The following is an 18,309-nucleotide window of genomic DNA, read 5'->3' as shown; positions in this document are numbered from 1 at the left end:
TCTCCTTTTTTTCCAGCAAGTGGCGGTAGTACAACTGATCTTGTCCCGTTGACAGACAAGACAGGAACTGCTTTTCTGTAAGAAGGCCCAAATTCCTTCTTTACCGCGATCTTCTCCCTGACTAGATCCCCGACTTTTGGAATCCAGACAGGTCTTGCTGGGACAGGTGGTGAATCTTCAGTGGTCGTTGGCTGTTGTTTCAACTGTATGTTGCTCAGGTCTTTTCTTGTTTTGTTTAAGTCCTGCAAAATAGCCAAACGGTCTTTGACATCAAAGCTTTTTTCTGTTACCACTGAAGTCTGACTATCAAGGTCAGAGATCAACATCCTAGTTCCGAATAATAATTCGTACGGACTGAATCCCTTCAGAGAATTTCTTGGCAAGTTATTTAGACTACGTTGGACACTTATTAGATGTTTGACCCACCCAGCTCCCGAACCTAATATCCTTTCTATTATAGATTGCTTTCTGTCTTGGTTTTTTCTTTACACCATCCCATACCCTCAGGAAGGAAGTGAGAAGATTCCCGCTGGGCTGTGCTCATTTGGCCATTCTTTCCCCCCCCAGGCTGGATTGCCTGAGAAAAAGAAAAAAATTGTCGAACGTAGCATGCTCTTAGCGTATATGCCATTTAGACTCGCAAATCTTGTATAACAGTCCGGACGTCAGCCGAGTGCTGTGGATCTACATTATAAGTGGGAACTAGCCTGTATATGTTAATCGCAAGCCATTCTTTTTGCTGGTAATATTATCTGCCTTGATACGACGAGGTATTAAACTGCTTCTCTCCCCACTGCGATCTCTGTTGCAGTTTGGGCAGTTTTTTACAAACATGGTGTAGTGCAGGCTCATGCCTGGCCACCAGTACCGTGATTGTAATTCTTCCAGAGAATCTTTTAATTTATGGTGTCTGAGACCCTCGCCCATGTGTGCGTCTGCGATTAACAAGTTTCTCCTGTCCATGTTTGGAATCACTCTATCCCCCACTCCAGGGATTCGAGCAAAAGGAATGGAGTTTGCATCTATGATGTATGTGTAATTGAGTGGATAGTTGATCGGTAACGCTGAGCAGTCGCCTTTTGATGACGTTTTCACCACCAGCAATGTTTCGCCGTCAATGCATTTTAATGTACGCTTTTTCCGATCTACGGGAGCCGGTTTACTGGCTGCCGCTGCGGCTGTTTCAGCCAATGAATTCCCTACAACGTGAACGCCATCACGCTGGTGACTCAGTGAGTGTGTCACGTGAGTCTTTGGTAGTTCTTTTTTCAAAAGAGCTACCTGTTCCCAGAGCAGTCTCTGCTTTATTGGTGCATCCGTGTCATCTTTGTAACCGTTCTGAATCCAGGTCTGCAAATCCTTGTTATATGCTTTGACGCAGAAATATGAATCTGACACTATAAGTGTCGGGAATTCGCGATCCGCATTATCTAGCGCCATTTTCAAAGCTAATATTTCAGTTTGTAGTTCTGAATTAGTTTCTACTGAGTGTGATTTTGTTAATAGAGGTCTTAGTTTACCTCCGTGCCACACTTCTTTTGTAATCTCACATGTGGGATTGTATGCATGTTCTCCCCAAACGGAGGGTTGAGCATGTCCGTCTGTATAGATTACACAGGCGTAATGTCGTAGAGGCAGAATGTCGATTGGCAGAGGATACGTCTTTTCATATTTTAGATTTTTTAATTCTTCTAGTTCTGGATCAAAGAAGTAATATACTTTGTCCGTTGTGATTGAATTTACCCATTGTAACCATTCTGGATCCAATGTTGTTGTTGGTAAATTACACGGTGTTGTTAATGCCTCAAAGGCTGATTCAGCTGTTCTGACTGTGATATGTCTACCGTCAGCTATGTCTTTTTCTCTAGCTATTGCGGTTTGAACTGCTTGAACAATTTTTCCTTTGTTGTTGAATCTCTGTTCAGCTTTTGTGTACAAATGTGATTTGAATGCAATTGGTACCTTATCTCCCTCATTAGAGGTTAGGTATGTGAATCCGCATCTCCCTGGGATGACTCGGATCACAAGGTTGCGTGTATTATCACGGGTTTCTAATTTTGTTTTAATTAGCATGTCTGTTTGTAAGGATCTCAAAATTTCTGTGTGTGTTTGAGTCCAACTGGATCTTTTAAAGTCTGGTTTAATTAGATCATAAAGGGGTTTGACCCTTTCTGCGTAATTTGCAATGTATGTTCTTCCGAAATTTAGGAAGCCTAGAATTGACTGTAGGTTTTTTAGTGTTTTAGGAGCTTGGATTACGGCACATTTCTCTAGGAAATTGTCTGCCAGGCTTTTACCTTCACTTGATAACTCATATCCTAAGAATAGGACCGTCAGATGGGCAATTCTGGACTTTTTGAAGTTGAATTTGTAACCCTCTGCAGCGAACCCAAGTATTATGGTGTTCACTCTTTTCAAGTGAGTATCCAAGTCATCATCTGTTAAGTAAATGTCATCGACATAGGATAATGCTTCATCATCATATTGTTGTAGTAATTCTGTTACTCTCGCTGAGAATACCCCCGGGCTATTCTTGTACCCCTGGGCTAACCGACAGAATTGTTTTTGAGTGCCATTTACTGAGAATGCAGTTAAATATCTGCTCTCTGGTGCTATGTTTTGACAAAAGAATCCGTTGGAGATGTCCAAGGTTGTTTTGTATTTTTTGCGCACTATGTTATTCATTAGTGCAGCACTATGTGAGTTTTGCACTGCAAAAGTTTTGCAACATGTGTTAAGGTGTCGGTAATCCAAAACTAGACGGTACGAATTGTCTGGTTTGGAGACCGGAAACAAAGGATTGTTCATTTGTGAGGTGCAAGTTTCAATCACCCCCTGGTATTCTAGCTGATCTAGTATTTCATTTACTTGTTTTTTAGCTTCTTGCTTAATTGGGTACTGCCTTTGTGCAGTAGGTTGTGATTTTAACTGGATTTTGTGAGGAGGAGAATCCTCATCCCATCCTACATGATTTTTATATAAAGCAGGTGCTAAGGCCACTGCCCACTTTCTAGCAAGTGTGTATTTTTTATGAATCGGTATTTGATTCGAGAAGGCAGGCATAATTACTTCTTCGCCATGAGGGCACTCCCTGACAAACTCTGGTGGCCAGTCTTTTTCAGCAAGAAGGATGTCATAGCCCTTGGAGAGGTTATCCCAAAATAGTCCCCTAATTTTCCTAGTCTTATCTCCCTCTATACGTAATGTTATCTCGTATATCTTGTGGGGCTTGCTAACTCTGGTGTCTGCAGTTTCCACTTGAAGATATTCATTCGTGTCCACTGTCTCCAGATGATTCATAAGGACTTTGCGAGCTATGCTCACCTCTGCTGCGCTGTCTAGCATTGTCTGAGCCCACTCTCCGTTTTTCAGTTGTGTCCTCAGTATTCTCGGCATTGTTAACTACCTTGATACTGGCTACCTTCTTTTTGGGAAATTGTAATTTCTTTTTCAGTTGAGCAGGTTCCTTGTCTTTGGACTTGGCGTGCTCTTCTGATCGTCCTCTTCTTTCCGATTTCTGCGAGGAATTCTGAAAAGATTGAGAGGGACGTGTATCAATGTCTTGATATCTATCAGGTTTTTTAATATTATCCCTATTTCTAAGGTTATATCTATTCCCAGAGGGTTCACTCTGGGGTGACCTTTGTCTCGGGTTTGGAGATTTCTCTCTTCGCCTAGGAGACCTTCCTCTGGACTGAAATTTCTTCTCTTTAGGATTGGATTGTTTGTTTCCATCCCAGTTCTTTTTTGGTGAATTATTATTATTAAAAAATATTTTTTCTGGACTTGTAGTCAGTTGCGGTTTTACTGGTATTCCACCTAGACTATCTCTGCCTAGTTCTTCATAGGATTTTTCTATGATTCTGGCAATTTCAGCTGGTTGGTCTGCTATATCTGTCTCTTTTAACCTCTGGCGGATCGCCACGTTTGCTGCTTCACCCTTTATATTGGCTAGTAATATAGCCGAGACCTGCTTGAAGTCTTTTAGTAATTTCATACCAAGAGTTAAAGCAGGTTCTGGACCGTATTCATCTTGAATTTGTTTTAGCACATCTGGTATTACCGAAATGGATGGAACACCGTGCGTTTTTGTGTAGATGGAAGCAAAGACTGTACCCCAAGTGTCACAGTCCTCAATGTGTGGTGCGATTCCCATTGGGAGACATATAGTCAGAATCCTGTGTTTTTCCAATGGGGTGGTGTCAGGAAACACCGCCTCTATTTGGGTAATTTTCTGTGCCAACCAGAATGGTATTTGTTCCCGTTTAGCTGGGACTTTACCTAGGCAGGATTGGATGTTCTGTGGTGTAATTTTATTTGTGTTCCCCTGGTGAGGGGTCAGCTGTGGAAGTTTAATCGCTGGCTGAATTGTTGAAGTCCGCATTACATACTGAACTAATTGTCTGTGAATTTTTAGTAGTTGTTTTAGCTGTATTAGCAGCTCTGCTGCAGGCATTCTTTCGATGTCTGGATATGGTGTGTATCCGGCTAGGACCGGCCACGTTGCTCCTGGTCTTCCTAAAGGACCGAGCCTTGTAATGTGATTATTATGTTTTAGGGCGCCATCAAATAAGAGCAAATGCTCTTGGAATTTGAGTGGTACTTCCACCTCCTCGAAAGGAGTGTACTCATTAGGAGGTTCCTCTACTTTGTAATAGTGGAAGTACTTTGTTATAGTATTAGCTGCTGGAAAATGTATCCATGTATAGTATACCTCTGTCTGCCGATATTCGTGTGCCTCGATTACGAATATGACTGTGCCACCTCTAGGTGTCAGTCCATTTTCTATAAGTTTTAAGGTTATAGATCTCCTTTTGGCGACCGGAATGAGTATTATATCCGCGTCTGCTGCTTGCATGGTAGCATCAGCATCTGCTATTTCAGTAGCTAATCTAGTAACCTCTCGTTCTTCATCGCTGTTCATTTTGCTGACAGGATGGTATTATGTTTATTTGTAGATCAGGTTTCTTTATGGAAACAGAGATTAGATGCACAATATTTTGGAACTGTTTTATCCTTCAACGTTGACTAGACCAAGAACCATACATAGGAGTTCCCTCCTGCGAGGTTTTGGAGGATATTATAACCTTTCACCCACTCCAGACGTCTTTGGAGTATTTGGGAAAAGGGGTCTGAGTGAGAAAGCACGACTGAGTTACTCTAAATGTCTTACGTTAGTTTTATCGCCCTTTCCAAACACGTTGGGCGCCATGTAGTGTAGCTCCTATTTTCCCAATAGGCTCTGCGCATTGGAATAGTACCTACAGCAGTAAAGGCCTAGGCCAGACGTTAACTAGGTCTACTACTGTCGATGCTAGACTTAATTTTTGGGTTTGCCAGCTAAGCTCAGAGTTCGCTAGAAACTTTCTCGAATGTTCAAGGAAGGATTAACTTCCCTGATTAGACAAGAAGGGATTTAGTTTCTGACAACCATAGAACATGACAACTTTGCTCTCCCCTAATCAAGAGTCAATCTCAAGAGTCGTGTGAGCACAAGGCAATTATTTTACTCAGTCAGTACGTGCATTCTTAGTCTCATCAGAATGTAGAGAAAAGGAAGAGACGGGCGTGTTCAATAAAAGATGTTATTTATTGATCAGTCTCTTTTCTCGTACAAGAGAAATGGATCGATATTATTGCAATACTTATAGTTAAGTAAAGTGCATACATTAGAAGCAATAGTATAAAATAATACTGTAAAAACATTGATATGGTTTCTGAGCCATATGATGTTTTAAAATGATTAAAATATATTTACATACACATATACATTTGACTAAACGTGCTCAACTGGTGTTTCTAAATACGCCTACCCCGTGTACCTGACCTAAGTCTAATACGTGGGCGGGAATAGAAAGTTACAGTTTAAGTTAAGTTTGTTTTTGCCAAGTGAATAACTAAAGAATTCTCTAGGAGGGGTTATTCAGTTCTGTACCTGGAATTTAGGATGAGTGAGGAATGGTATCTCTTTCTCTGCTCTCGATATTCCAGGCTGCCTGCGAGGGCTACCCGGAAGCGCCGGTGCTGGGTCTCTCGGCTTGAGATAGCAGCGCGTCTCTCAGCGCGTCAGGAAGGCGGGGCTGCTGCCTGCGGGGTCTGCTTCTGCTCTCGGCTTCGGCAAGTATGGCTGCTCCGTCTTGTCACCACGCGTGTGTTTGCATAGGGCAAGGTCGGCAATATTTATACCTTAAAGGTGCCGGGATTGACGTAAGGATGGACATAGGTACGTCAATAAAGATGTCATACGACTTGCTCGTTAGCACATTCTTTACTAAAGTTCTCTGTGAAATCAAAACAATGGCCGCACGGATTATCCAGGTTGTCATAGGTTTGATTTGTTATGAGAACGTCGTATGCCTTATCAGGGGCTGGAGGAATGTCGCTTGTCTAATTAGATCTCAAGCGTTATGACCTAATCAGATAACACGTTCCTGTGCCGTAGTGTGACTGCGTCAGATAACGGTATCTGCATCATGGGGGATTTCTTGCCTCATGGGCTGACTGTTAGTTGACTAGCTAGGTAGTTTAACCAGAATAGGGTCAGGAATAGGGGGATCGATTCAGAACCTATAGAAATACACGACACACTGGCGATTCTGCATGAGAGAGAGATGCAGGGTTGTGTTAGTGTCATCGTCAGAACAAAGCAAACTAATCAATGCAGTACAGGAGATGCCCAAATCGGTTCCCTGTTTAAATATCGACAACAAAAATATAGTTTACAAAATTATAGTTGTACAAATATCGATTACAAAAATATCGACTCCCTATACTTAAACAGGTAAGTACAATAATATCGACTCAAAAATATAGTTGTAAAAAATATCGTTGTAAAAAATATCGACTTTAAAAAATAATATAACTTAAATTAAATAATTATATAATATTAACATTATTAACCAAATACATTAAATTACATTTATATTTTAACTATTTATAACAAATAAACTTAATTTAATTATTATAAACACAATAAATGTGTACATATACATATATTTTCTTAAATACATTTTATTATTATCTTTATTTAATGTATAAACTTTAATAATTATATACAAATAAAATAAACACATATATAAAACATTTTGAAGAAAATAAAATATTCTATATTTAATTAACACATTAAAGTATTAAATAATAATAATACATACATTTAATAACAAAATAAAAAAATTAGTAGTTAAAACATTTGATAGCGAAGGGGTAAATATTACTATTCCCACTCCAGTGATTGCAACTGTAGGGAAAGCATTGGATAGCGTAGGGGTAAAAATTACTATTCCCACTCCAGAGGGTGCAACAGTAGGGAAAGCGTTGGATAATGTAGGGGTAAAATTTACTATTCCCACTCCAGAGAGTGCAACTGTAGGGAAAGCGTTGGATAGCGTAGGGTTAAAAATTACTATTCCCACTCCAGTGAGTGCAACAGTAGGGAAAGCGCTGGATAGTGTAGGGGTAAAAATTACTATTCCCACTCCAAAGGGTGCAACAGTAAGGAAAGCGCTGGATAGCGTAGAGGTAAAAATTACTATTCCCACTCAAAAGGGTGCAACAGTAGGGAAAGCGTTGGATAGCGTAGGGGGAAAAATTACTATTCCCACTCCAGTGAGTGCAACAGTAGGGAAAGCGCTGGATAGCGTATGGCTAAAAATTAGTATTCCCACTCCAGAGGATGCTACAGTAGGGAAAGCGTTGGATAGCGTAGGGGTAAAACTTACTATTCCCACTCCAGTGAGTGCAACAGTAGGGAAAGCGCTGGATAGTGTAGGGGTAAAAATTAGTATTCCCACTCCAGAGGGTGCAACAGTAGGGAAAGCGTTGGATAGCGTAGGGGTAAAAATTACTACTCCCACTCCAGAGAGTGCAACAGTAGAGAAAGTGTTGGATAGCATAGGGGTCAAAATTACTATTCCCACTCCAAAGGGTGCGACAGTAGGGAAAGCGTTGGATAGCGTAAGGGTGAAAATTACTTTTCCCACTCCAGAAAGTGCAAAAGTAGGGAAAGCGTTGGATAGCGTAGGGGTAAAAATTATTATTCCCACTCCAGTGAGTGCAACAGTAGGGAAAGCGCGGGATAGCGTAGGGGTAAAAATTACTATTCCCACTCCAAAGGGTGCAACAGTAGGGAAAGTGTTGGATAGCGTAGGGGTAAAAATTACTATTCCCACTCCAGAGAGTACAATAGTAGGGAAAGCGCTGGAACCCAAAACAATAAAAAAAAAACTATCACAATTTTTTGTAAATTTAATTTCAAATATAAACATAATTAATATATACATTTAACTATATTTTTATTAACAAAGATAATACAATATAATTAATTACTCATTAATTTACACTATAATATCCACCACACACACCTAAAATTAATTACACAATTACATTTATTATTTACTAATGAATGAATTAAAAATGAATTAATTAATTAATTAATTATCAGGTTTCACACCATATACACTTATATACACCACAAGACAAACCTATAATTAATTACACATTTACAATTAATAATTACTAATTAATTAATGGTAATTAATTTAGAAAGTATTTAATATTTAATAAATAAATAATTAATTACTCACTACCCTTCACACCATTTACACATATAAGCTCCACAACACACACCTAAAAATAATTAATCAATTAACATAATTAATTAATAATTGACTATTTGAAATTAATTAACAACTAATTATTAAACAATTATTAATAAATTAACACATTAATAATCAATGAATTTTATATAATTAAATTACTTCCCACCCTATTCCCCTATAAACCCACAACCCGCTATGGAACTAATAACACAAAATTCAACTTAAAATACATTAATAACTAATACAATTCCAAAACATATAATACAATGACAATCAATTCTCTTCAAAAACACTAAAATACATAACATTCTTAATAAATCGATATTTTTGTAAACTATATTTTTGTAAATGATATTTATTACAACTATATTATTGTTATCGATATTTCTTACCTATCAGTCGATATTCTGGTCAAACTATGTTTTTGTTGTCGATATTTCTTCCACTAGATATTTCTGCGGAGATATTTATGTAACACGATATTTCTCCGTCGATATTCCTACTCTGCACCGCCCAAATCTATATGGTGACCACCACAACCTGCAATCACATTGCAGCAACACACTACATAGACCACAACAGTGCCTGTAACCCTGAATATCTGCCGTGACTGAGCCATGTTGAGGCCACACAGCACAACACCCTGCCCGTAGATGAAGTGTACCCGACACACAACTTGCTCTGCCCACACCTAGGGACATGATGTGGGGACAACACTTATTACCACTAACAGACCGTGAGGGAACAGGAGGGGACAATACACACACATATTAGGACATGACAGTCCACAATGGCAAGTAGGCCATACGAAACACCATGTGGTACTTCGGGGCACATTGTTGTCAGATGTGTGTGCCTCAACGATCATGATGCATGCAAAGTAGGCATACATGAAGTCACACTCAGTTAGTGGACACTGATGTTCACCCCTAATACATTGCCACACTGTCCCAATGCTGATTGACCATGTAGATCCTAACACATCTGGCTATGGGAAAGCACAGCAGGGAGGCTCACCCTTGTAAGGGCAGTTTGGGCCAATGCATGACACTGGCACCCATCCCAGCGGCCACTCACATGACACAGGACAGCACCACCCCACGAACATCGCAGGCCCTGAACACATGCATCCGCTCCCAGCCAAAGTCACCCTCCCCAAATACTCTCCCCTGCCTTGCTGCCAATGCACCTTCAGACGTGCATCCAGCTTAGGATGAATCACTGCCAATATGCGGCCCATCAGTGGTGTCATGTTGTGCCATGCCAAACGCCCAGTGCGTGGTAGCAGCCCCAATGTCATCTCTGCCACGTTATTTGCCATCTGGCTGATGTCGACCCACCTCTTGTGGCAGTTGGTGCGTCGTCGGTTGGATACCCCCAGGGCTCGCACAATTGCTGTAATGGCCCTCCACACGGCCTTACGCTGGTGTACCTTGAGCTGCAGGCATGGGAGAAAAGAAGGGGAAATGATCAGTGACACAGTGTCATGGACCAACATCTATCAGTACAGTAGCAAGACACAGACTCATTACAAATTGTAATCTCCCTCTAACCCACACTGGGGTAAACCTCACAAGGGCACTCTGCATGGGCCAAACAGATGTGATTGCATGCATTTATGAGGGCGTACAGGGTCCCTGATAATCTCACACACATGCAGGATGACTGCACTGAACACCGTCAGTGGCTTGCACACATCTCTAGTCCTATGCATGTCTGGCCAATACACACATCACATATCTACCTGTGTCTGTGTGTAGAATCACTGTGTGCATCACTGGGCAGCATTCAATGAGCATGTCCTGTGAACATATGTGTATTTAATGTGTGTGGCATCGGGGCACATGGACTCACCAACAAAATAGCCATCTACACAAGTGTGGTCATGTGCAATTATACAGGGCTGAGATGGTGCATATCTCTATTTCAGTGGGAATGAACAACAGTAAGGACCCAGTAAGTGCAGTGATGTCATCTTGTCTTGGTGGGTGGGCACTGGGCATATTCTCTGGGTTCACACTGAGTCGGACAACAAGGGCACACAGAGACAATCACCCAAGCAATTACTGTCCTGGCACCTGCATGTCCAACATCCTGTGGCTCTGTATGGATGACAATGTAACACACTCCACTCAGACATACAACTGCAGGCAGGGTAAACCGTGATATTGGTACACACACACTCCGTCGCCATGGAGACAGCATGTTTGTCAGTGTATGACACAACCCCACACACTCAGACATATAATGCAGCAGTACAACTACATGTCTGACCCCTCCCTTTACGATGACTTACCACAATATTGGGGGCACCATACAGCCTTGGGTACTGTGACAGCACCTCTTCCACAAGAACCTCTAGCCCCTCGCTTGTGAATGGACTGGCACAGACCTCCTCTGTCCTTGCCATCCCTGTGGACATGGAACACCTGTGGTGGAAGTGGGTGGTGAGGGGTCCAAGGCAGCAGGCTCTGGAGGCAGCAGCAGGAGAGGGTCCCAGGCAGCAGGCTCTAGAGGCAGCAGCAGGAGAGGGACCCAGGCAACAGGCTTTGGAGGCAGCAGCAGGAGAGGGTCCCAGGCAGCAGGCTCACTCCCACTGATTTATAGCCCCCTAGGATCGTTTCTTAGGTGCCAAGCTGCAACAATTGGTTGTCCAGGTTTGCCTCTTTCAAACCCATCCAATGGCCGCCTCCGCGGTGGCGGAGCACGCCTTCCGCGATTTTCAAAACTTCATCATGCCACTGCAATCATCGCTCCCATTGACTGTAGGCAATGCTCCATGGCGGTGATGCACCGCAGGGGCCCGGGATGTGCTACCGTGATGGTGCATCTTTCAAACCCATCCAATGACCGCCTCCGCGGTGGCGGAGCACGCCTTCCACAATTTTCAAAACTGCATCATGCCACCGCAATCATCGCTCCCATTGGTTGTAGGCAATGCCCCATGGCGGTGTCACACCTCCGTAGCCAGGCGGTAGCTACCGCAATATGGGTGGCAGAGCATGCCCACCGCCATCTACCGATGTCTCCATGCCAATAACTACCGCACTTGTGAAGGGGGTGGTGCTGGTGTCACACCGCCGGGGCCAGGCAGTAGCTACAGCGATTTGGGGCACATGCAATGGCAATGTTCATTCTGAACACTTCAACAGTACACAGCGGCAACATGGTTAAGGGCTCATCATCGTGCACACAATGCCATTATTCCATATAATCCACAGGTGGATGCACGTGCCATTGTTGGCTATGTGTGACGTACATTGGTCTGTGGTCCCTGCCATGTCAATTATGCATTTGATGATGCGTGACAGTGTTATAGTGGACTCAACAATGTGTAACCAATCAATGTGTTGTGGGTCATTGCTGACCTTGGCAAAGTTTCTCTCACTGTATGGTGTTGTTACTTACTTGGGCTTTTATATCTGCTCATGCACACAACTGACAGTTCGCTGCCTACTGTGATCATTGTGTTGTGGATGTGTGCCAAGTTAACATGATGCATTGAGGTGTGACAGGTACAGCAGATGAGTATGAGACAGTCATGTTCATTTTACACACATTGGCTGGATGGTACGCTACAAGGCGTGCACATGTGAAATGTGGGGTTCAGTATGTGTACATTCACATTGACCTATGTGTTGTTTGCGGCACTTGTGTATGGTAAATAGAGAGGTGTGCCCTCTGTGTGTCTCAAATGTCCATCCATGTAACCTGGTGTGTCACGCATTTCTCATGGCAGTCTTTGCTTTTCCGTGACATCCTTAACAGGATGGTCTGTGGCCATCTCAAGATGGCTGTCATTGACATGTGTCCATTTTCTTCTCAACTAGGAGGAGGCCTAATCTCCTACGTCACTTTACACTGCTGGAGGACATGGAAGATGTTGCGATCATTCACAAATTCCACCTCGACAGACACACCCTGAGGAACCTTTGTGATCTGTTGGAACCCCACCTGCAGCCTCATCGCCACTACCCAACAGCTTTCACACCAATACACAAAGTGATGGCAGCCCTCCATTTTTTTGCAACTGGTTCCTTCCAGGAGACTGCGGTCAGCGCTGCAGGGATGTCACAACCCATGTTCAGCCTGATGCTGAGGGATGTTCTTGTAGACATGATGATCTATAAGGATAGATACATATATTTCCCCAGGGGAGCAGAATTGGGCGTTGTGAAGGGAGACTTCTATCCCCTTGGGCACATCCCCATGTTGTTTGTGCCATCAATTGCACCCATGTTGGTCTGGTGCCACCACAGGCGAGCAAGCACATTTTTAGGAATCGAAAACATTATCACTCGATCAATGTGCAGGTGGTGTGCCTTGCGGACATGACCATATCGCATGTGTGTGCCAGATTCCCCGGCTCAGCCCATGACTCGTACATCCTGAGGAACAGCATTGTGCCCCAGATGATGGCAAATCTGCTTCCTGAGCATACTTGGATTGTGGGTGGGTATGCCTAGTGAAATGGCGTGCTGTGTGTGTGACCTGCTGCCTCTGCCTGTGCAACATTGCAATGTGTGTTTGTCATTCCCAGGTGACTCTGCATATCCCAGCCTCCATGGCTGCTGAGCCCACTGCGGAATCCCAGGACCCCGGCTGACATCAGGTAAAATGAGGCCCATGGCAGGACCCGTCGTGTCAATGAGCGGACTTTTGGCCTGCTCAAGTCAAGATTCCGCTGCCTTGACAGGACTGGAGGTGCACTGTCATACTCGCCTGGGAAGGTCTGCAAGATCGTTGTGGCATGCTGTATGCTCCACAACATGGCCATTCACAAGGGGATTCCCCTGCTCCTGGATGATGGTGAGGACCCAAGGTCCCTGCCTGTTCAAGTACCTGAGTCCAGTGATGAGGACAGTGGAGAGGAGGAAGGAGATGGCATGCATAAACAGCTCATCCCCCGCTACTTTACTTGCAGGTGGGTGACGAGGTACAACTTGTACATTGTCTGGTGTGAATGCTGTTGTCGTGAAGGGCTATGTGCGGATGGTACAGACAGGTACATATAGAGTCACCTGTGTGTGGAAATAGGGCAGTGATATTTCACCTGTGAACGGATACGGAACTCTGTTTGTTGACACTTGTTGCACATTATGTTGTCTGCCTGTTGACTTATGTAGATGGTTGGTGTAGTGTTATGTCTGTGATGCCACACTCACACCAATGACTGTTGTTCTGTATTGTCTCCCTAGGTGCCTCGGAATTATCAAGGCCTCCGTACCGTACATATTTTGGATATATTATAGACATTTTGAACACTGTAAATATTGCACTAAAGACAAAGTTGCACCAATTGAAGTGTGTAAGGTATTTTATTTACAAAGTTGACAACTGAGTGGTGTGGGCAGATTTATATGAAGGTGGTGATGGAGCAGTTAGTTGACAGTCATGGTAAATGAGATGTAAGAGTAGACACCACATGGATGTGGTGACCCAGTCAAACAGACAGGTGCCATTGACAAGGCAGTGTGGGGAAGGACAGTCCAAACAGTCAATGCAGTGGGTAAGAGGGTTGCCTTCATGGCTGCCTCAGTGACTGGCGTTTGGCTAGTGCTTTGCCTCCAGAGACTCCCAGTCTCTTCTTTGGATGCCCCCTTGGTCGCTTGGCTGGGGGAGACCCTGCTGCATGGCCAGCGGCGTCTGACGACTCACCCCTCTTTGTGGCCGCAGGTGAGGATGGTGCACTGTCATCCTGCAGCACAACAGAAGGGGGCGGAGGTGTTGTTTGGGACGCAGGCCTGTCCCACAATAACGCCACTTGCTGGCCCATGAGGTCCACCATGTGTCCAATGTGTGTGTTGATGGACCTCATCAGCAGGATGAGCTCATGTAATAGTTTGTCAGACCGGCCACTTTGTCCCTGGAACTGTTCGTAGGCACCGATGACTCTGTTGAAGTGGTCCAGGGATGGTGTGCCAACCTCCTGAGGTCTGGGGGTGACCCTGGCCCTCCCCCTTGCCCTGCTGCCATGGACCTGTTGCCTCGCCACTGTGGGTCCCCGCACACTCACCCTGCCGTCCACAGTTGTTGGTGTGGACTGATCATCCCCTGGGACAGGGAGGGTGCTGCAGGTGGCACTGGGGGTGGTGGCGGAGGTGGCGGCAGTAGAGGCACAGGCCGTAACTGCAGGGGTCTGCTGTGCAGTTGTTGTTGCAGCAGACATGGTGGTGGGGAGGATGGGGGCCTGGGACCTGTTGCTCCCTGGCACACCAGATGGGCCGGCCTGGAGCTCATCGTCCAAAGTATCCTGGGAGTCTACATTTGAGAGTCCATGGACCGGGGGTAGAGACTGGCTCTGCTGGTCATTGTTGTTGTCCTCAGCAGTGAGTTCTTCATCACCTGTGGATTAGATGGAGAATGGTCAGTGTTAGACAAGTATTCTGTTAGCTGCGTGTCATCCATTGTCTGTACACTACACAATTGAGAAATCTTCACTATTTTTATTAAGTGCAATACTGTGCCTCATTACATGATGCAGAGGTACATCAATTACTCGTAAATGTTAGATATCGATGCATTGCTTGCAATTGGTGCTGTGTGTAGTGATGCAGGTCTCCCACCCACAAACAGCCAGCCCAGTGAAGATGGCTACCTACCTGTAAGTTTGTTTGGTGAACAATGCAATGGCTTCCAAGTGCTCCTGGTGGGATGGGGTGCTCCATGCTGCTGGGGTGTGGGACAGGGGGCATGGTAGGCATAGGAGTGCAGGCCTTCCTCCCCCAAACAGGCCTCACAAGCAAGATGACTACCTACCTGCAAGTTTGTTTGGTGTACTGCAATGGCTTCCAAGTGCTCCTGGGAGGGATGGGTTGCTCCATGCTTCTGGGGTGTGGGACAGGGGGCATGGTAGGTGTAGGAGTGGGGGCCTCCCTCCCCCAAACAGGCCTCCCCAGCAAGATGGCTACTTACCTGTGAGGTGAGGGTGGACAATGCAATGGCTTCCAGGTGCTCCTGAGAGTGATGGGGTGCTCCATGCTTCTGGGGTGTGGGACAGGGGGCATGGTGGAGTAGGAGTGCAGGCCTTCCACCCCCAAACAGACCTCACAAGCAAGATGACTACCTACCTGTAAGTTTGTTTGGTGTACTGCAATGGCTTCCAAGTGCTCCTGGGAGGGATGGGATGCTCCATGCTGTTGGGGTGTAGGACAGGGGCCATGGTGGGAGTAGTAGTGCAAGCCTTCCTCCCCAAACAGGCCTCATAAGCAAGATGGCTACCTACCTGTAAGTATGTTTGGTGCACTGCGATGGCTTCCAGGGGCTCATGGGAGGGAGGGGGTGCTCCATGCTGCTGGGGTGTGGGACAGGGGGCATGGTTGGAGTGGTAGTACAGGCTGACTGTGTTCATGCTCCCATGGTTAAATTGCAAAAGATGTTTAGGGTACATGGGAGTGGGTCTCTGTTGAATCTGTGGGACAGGTTTTTGTGGGTGTGTGGTGCAGATGGATGTGATACGTCTGGTGTGGTGTGTGTTTTTGGATGTGTAATACAGTACATATCAATGTGTTGTTTAACATTTGTTTGTACTTACCAGCCTCCACTCCCCCGGATACTCCTGTGAGACTGCAGTGTAGTGTAGTTCCTATTATCCCAATAGGCTCTGCGCATTGGAATAATACCTCCAATAGTATAGACCTAGACCAGACGTTAACTAGGTCTTCTACTGTCGATATTAGACTTAAAGTTTTGGGTTTGCCAGCTAGCTCAGAGTTCACTAGAAACTTTCTCGAATAGGCAAGGAGGAGTTGGACCTCCCTGGGTAGACAAGAAGGGATTTAGGCCCACATGCATCATTGTGTCTTTTTGCATTTCTTAATTTGCGAAAAATAAGGAATCGCAAATTAAGAAATGCAAAATGATATGCATCAATATTTTCGGTATTCTTGTGGGATTCGGTAAAAATCGCATTTTTTACCGAATCCCAAAGAAATACCGATTTCTTAACTTAATTTTCGCAATTTCCATTGATTCCTATGGGCCAAAAGGCCCATAGGAGTCAATGGAAATTGCGAGTGGCACTTAGAAAATTTCATGGGTGCAGGGGGGGGTCCAAAGGACCCCCCCATGCACCCCTGAAATGTACTTTTCAGCATAAGTTACATACACACATGTCCTAAGGACATGTGTGTGTGTGTAACTTTACAGTTTAAAAAATGCATTTTTGAGCATATTTAATCAATTTCGCAATTTACCACGAAGTTGAACTTCGTGGTAATTTGCACTTCCAATTTTAAAAAAAGAATATTGTTCTACAATGATGCATAGCATTTAAGAAATCGCACAATTGCAATTTCTTAAATGCTAATGCAATTTTAGAAATCGTAAAAAAGATGCGACTTCTAAAATGGCATGATGCATCCCAACAAGCACTTTTGCATTCGCAAACGGCCGATTTTAAGGAATCGCACCGTCTGCGACTGCAAAAATGCTTGATGCATGTGGGCCTTAGTTTTTGACAACCATAGAACATAACATCTTTGCTCTCCCCTAATCAAGAGTGTATCTCTAGAGTCGTGTGAAAACAAAAGACAACTTATTTTACTCAGTCCGTACGTGCATTCTTAGTTTCACCAGTTTGTAGAGAAAAGGAAGAGACGGGCGTGTTCAATAAAAGATGTTATTTATTGATCAGTCTCTTTTCTCGTACAAGAGAAATGGATCGATATTATCGCAATACTTATGGTTAAGTAAAGTGCATACAATAAAAGCAGAATTATAAAATAATACTGTAAAAACATTTATATGGTTTCTAAGCCATATGGTGGTTTAAAACGGATAAAATAGATACATACATATAAACTTTTGACTAATCGTACTCAACTGGTGCTTCTAACTACGCCTACCCCAGTGTACCTGACCTAAGCCTAATACGTGGGCGGGAAAAGAAAGTAGCAGTTTAAGTTAAGTTTGTTTTGCCAAGTGACTGACTCAAGAATTCTCTGCAAGGGGTTATTCAGTTCTGTACCTTGAATCTAGGATGGTTGAGGGATGGTATCTCTCGTCTGAGGTCTCGATATTCCAGGCTGCCTGCAAGGGCTGCTTGGAAGCGCCGGAGCTGGATTTTCTCGGCAGGAGAAAGCAGCGTCTCGTTCTCAGCGCGTCAGGAAGGCGGGGCTGCGCCAGCGGGGTCCGCTCTGTGTTGGGCTTCGGCAAGTCTGGCTGCTCCGATCTCATCACCACCGCGTGTGTTTGCTTAAGGCAATATCGGTAATATTTATACCTGTAAGGTGCCGAGATTGACGTAAGGATGGACATAGATACGTCAATAAGGATGTCATACGAACTGGTCGTTAGCACATTCTTTTGCTGAAGTTCTCGGTGAAATCAAAACAATGGCCGCAGGGTTTTTCCCAGGTTGTCATAGGTTTGATTTGTTTTGAGAACTCCGTATGCCTTATCAGGGGCTGGAGGAATATTGCTTTGCCTAATTAGATGGCAAGCGTTATGACCTAATCAAATAACGCGCTCCTGTGCCGTGGTCTGGCGTAATCAGATAACGGTTTCTGCATCATGGGATGGCTGCTAGTTAACTTGTTAACCAGAATAGGGTCAGGAATAGGGGGATCGATACATAACCTATAGGAATACATCACACCCACTCCACGCTAACTATGGCCATATTTACGAATCTAGGCATAGTAAAACACACTGTAGAGTATCGTGTATACCTTACCACCCCAAAATACATATAATGCATTTCGAAATTATG

Source organism: Lissotriton helveticus, chromosome 11 (assembly GCF_964261635.1).
Source record: "Lissotriton helveticus chromosome 11, aLisHel1.1, whole genome shotgun sequence".
Classification (NCBI taxonomy): Eukaryota; Metazoa; Chordata; class Amphibia; order Caudata; family Salamandridae; genus Lissotriton; species Lissotriton helveticus.
This window is presented reverse-complemented; position numbering follows the sequence as displayed.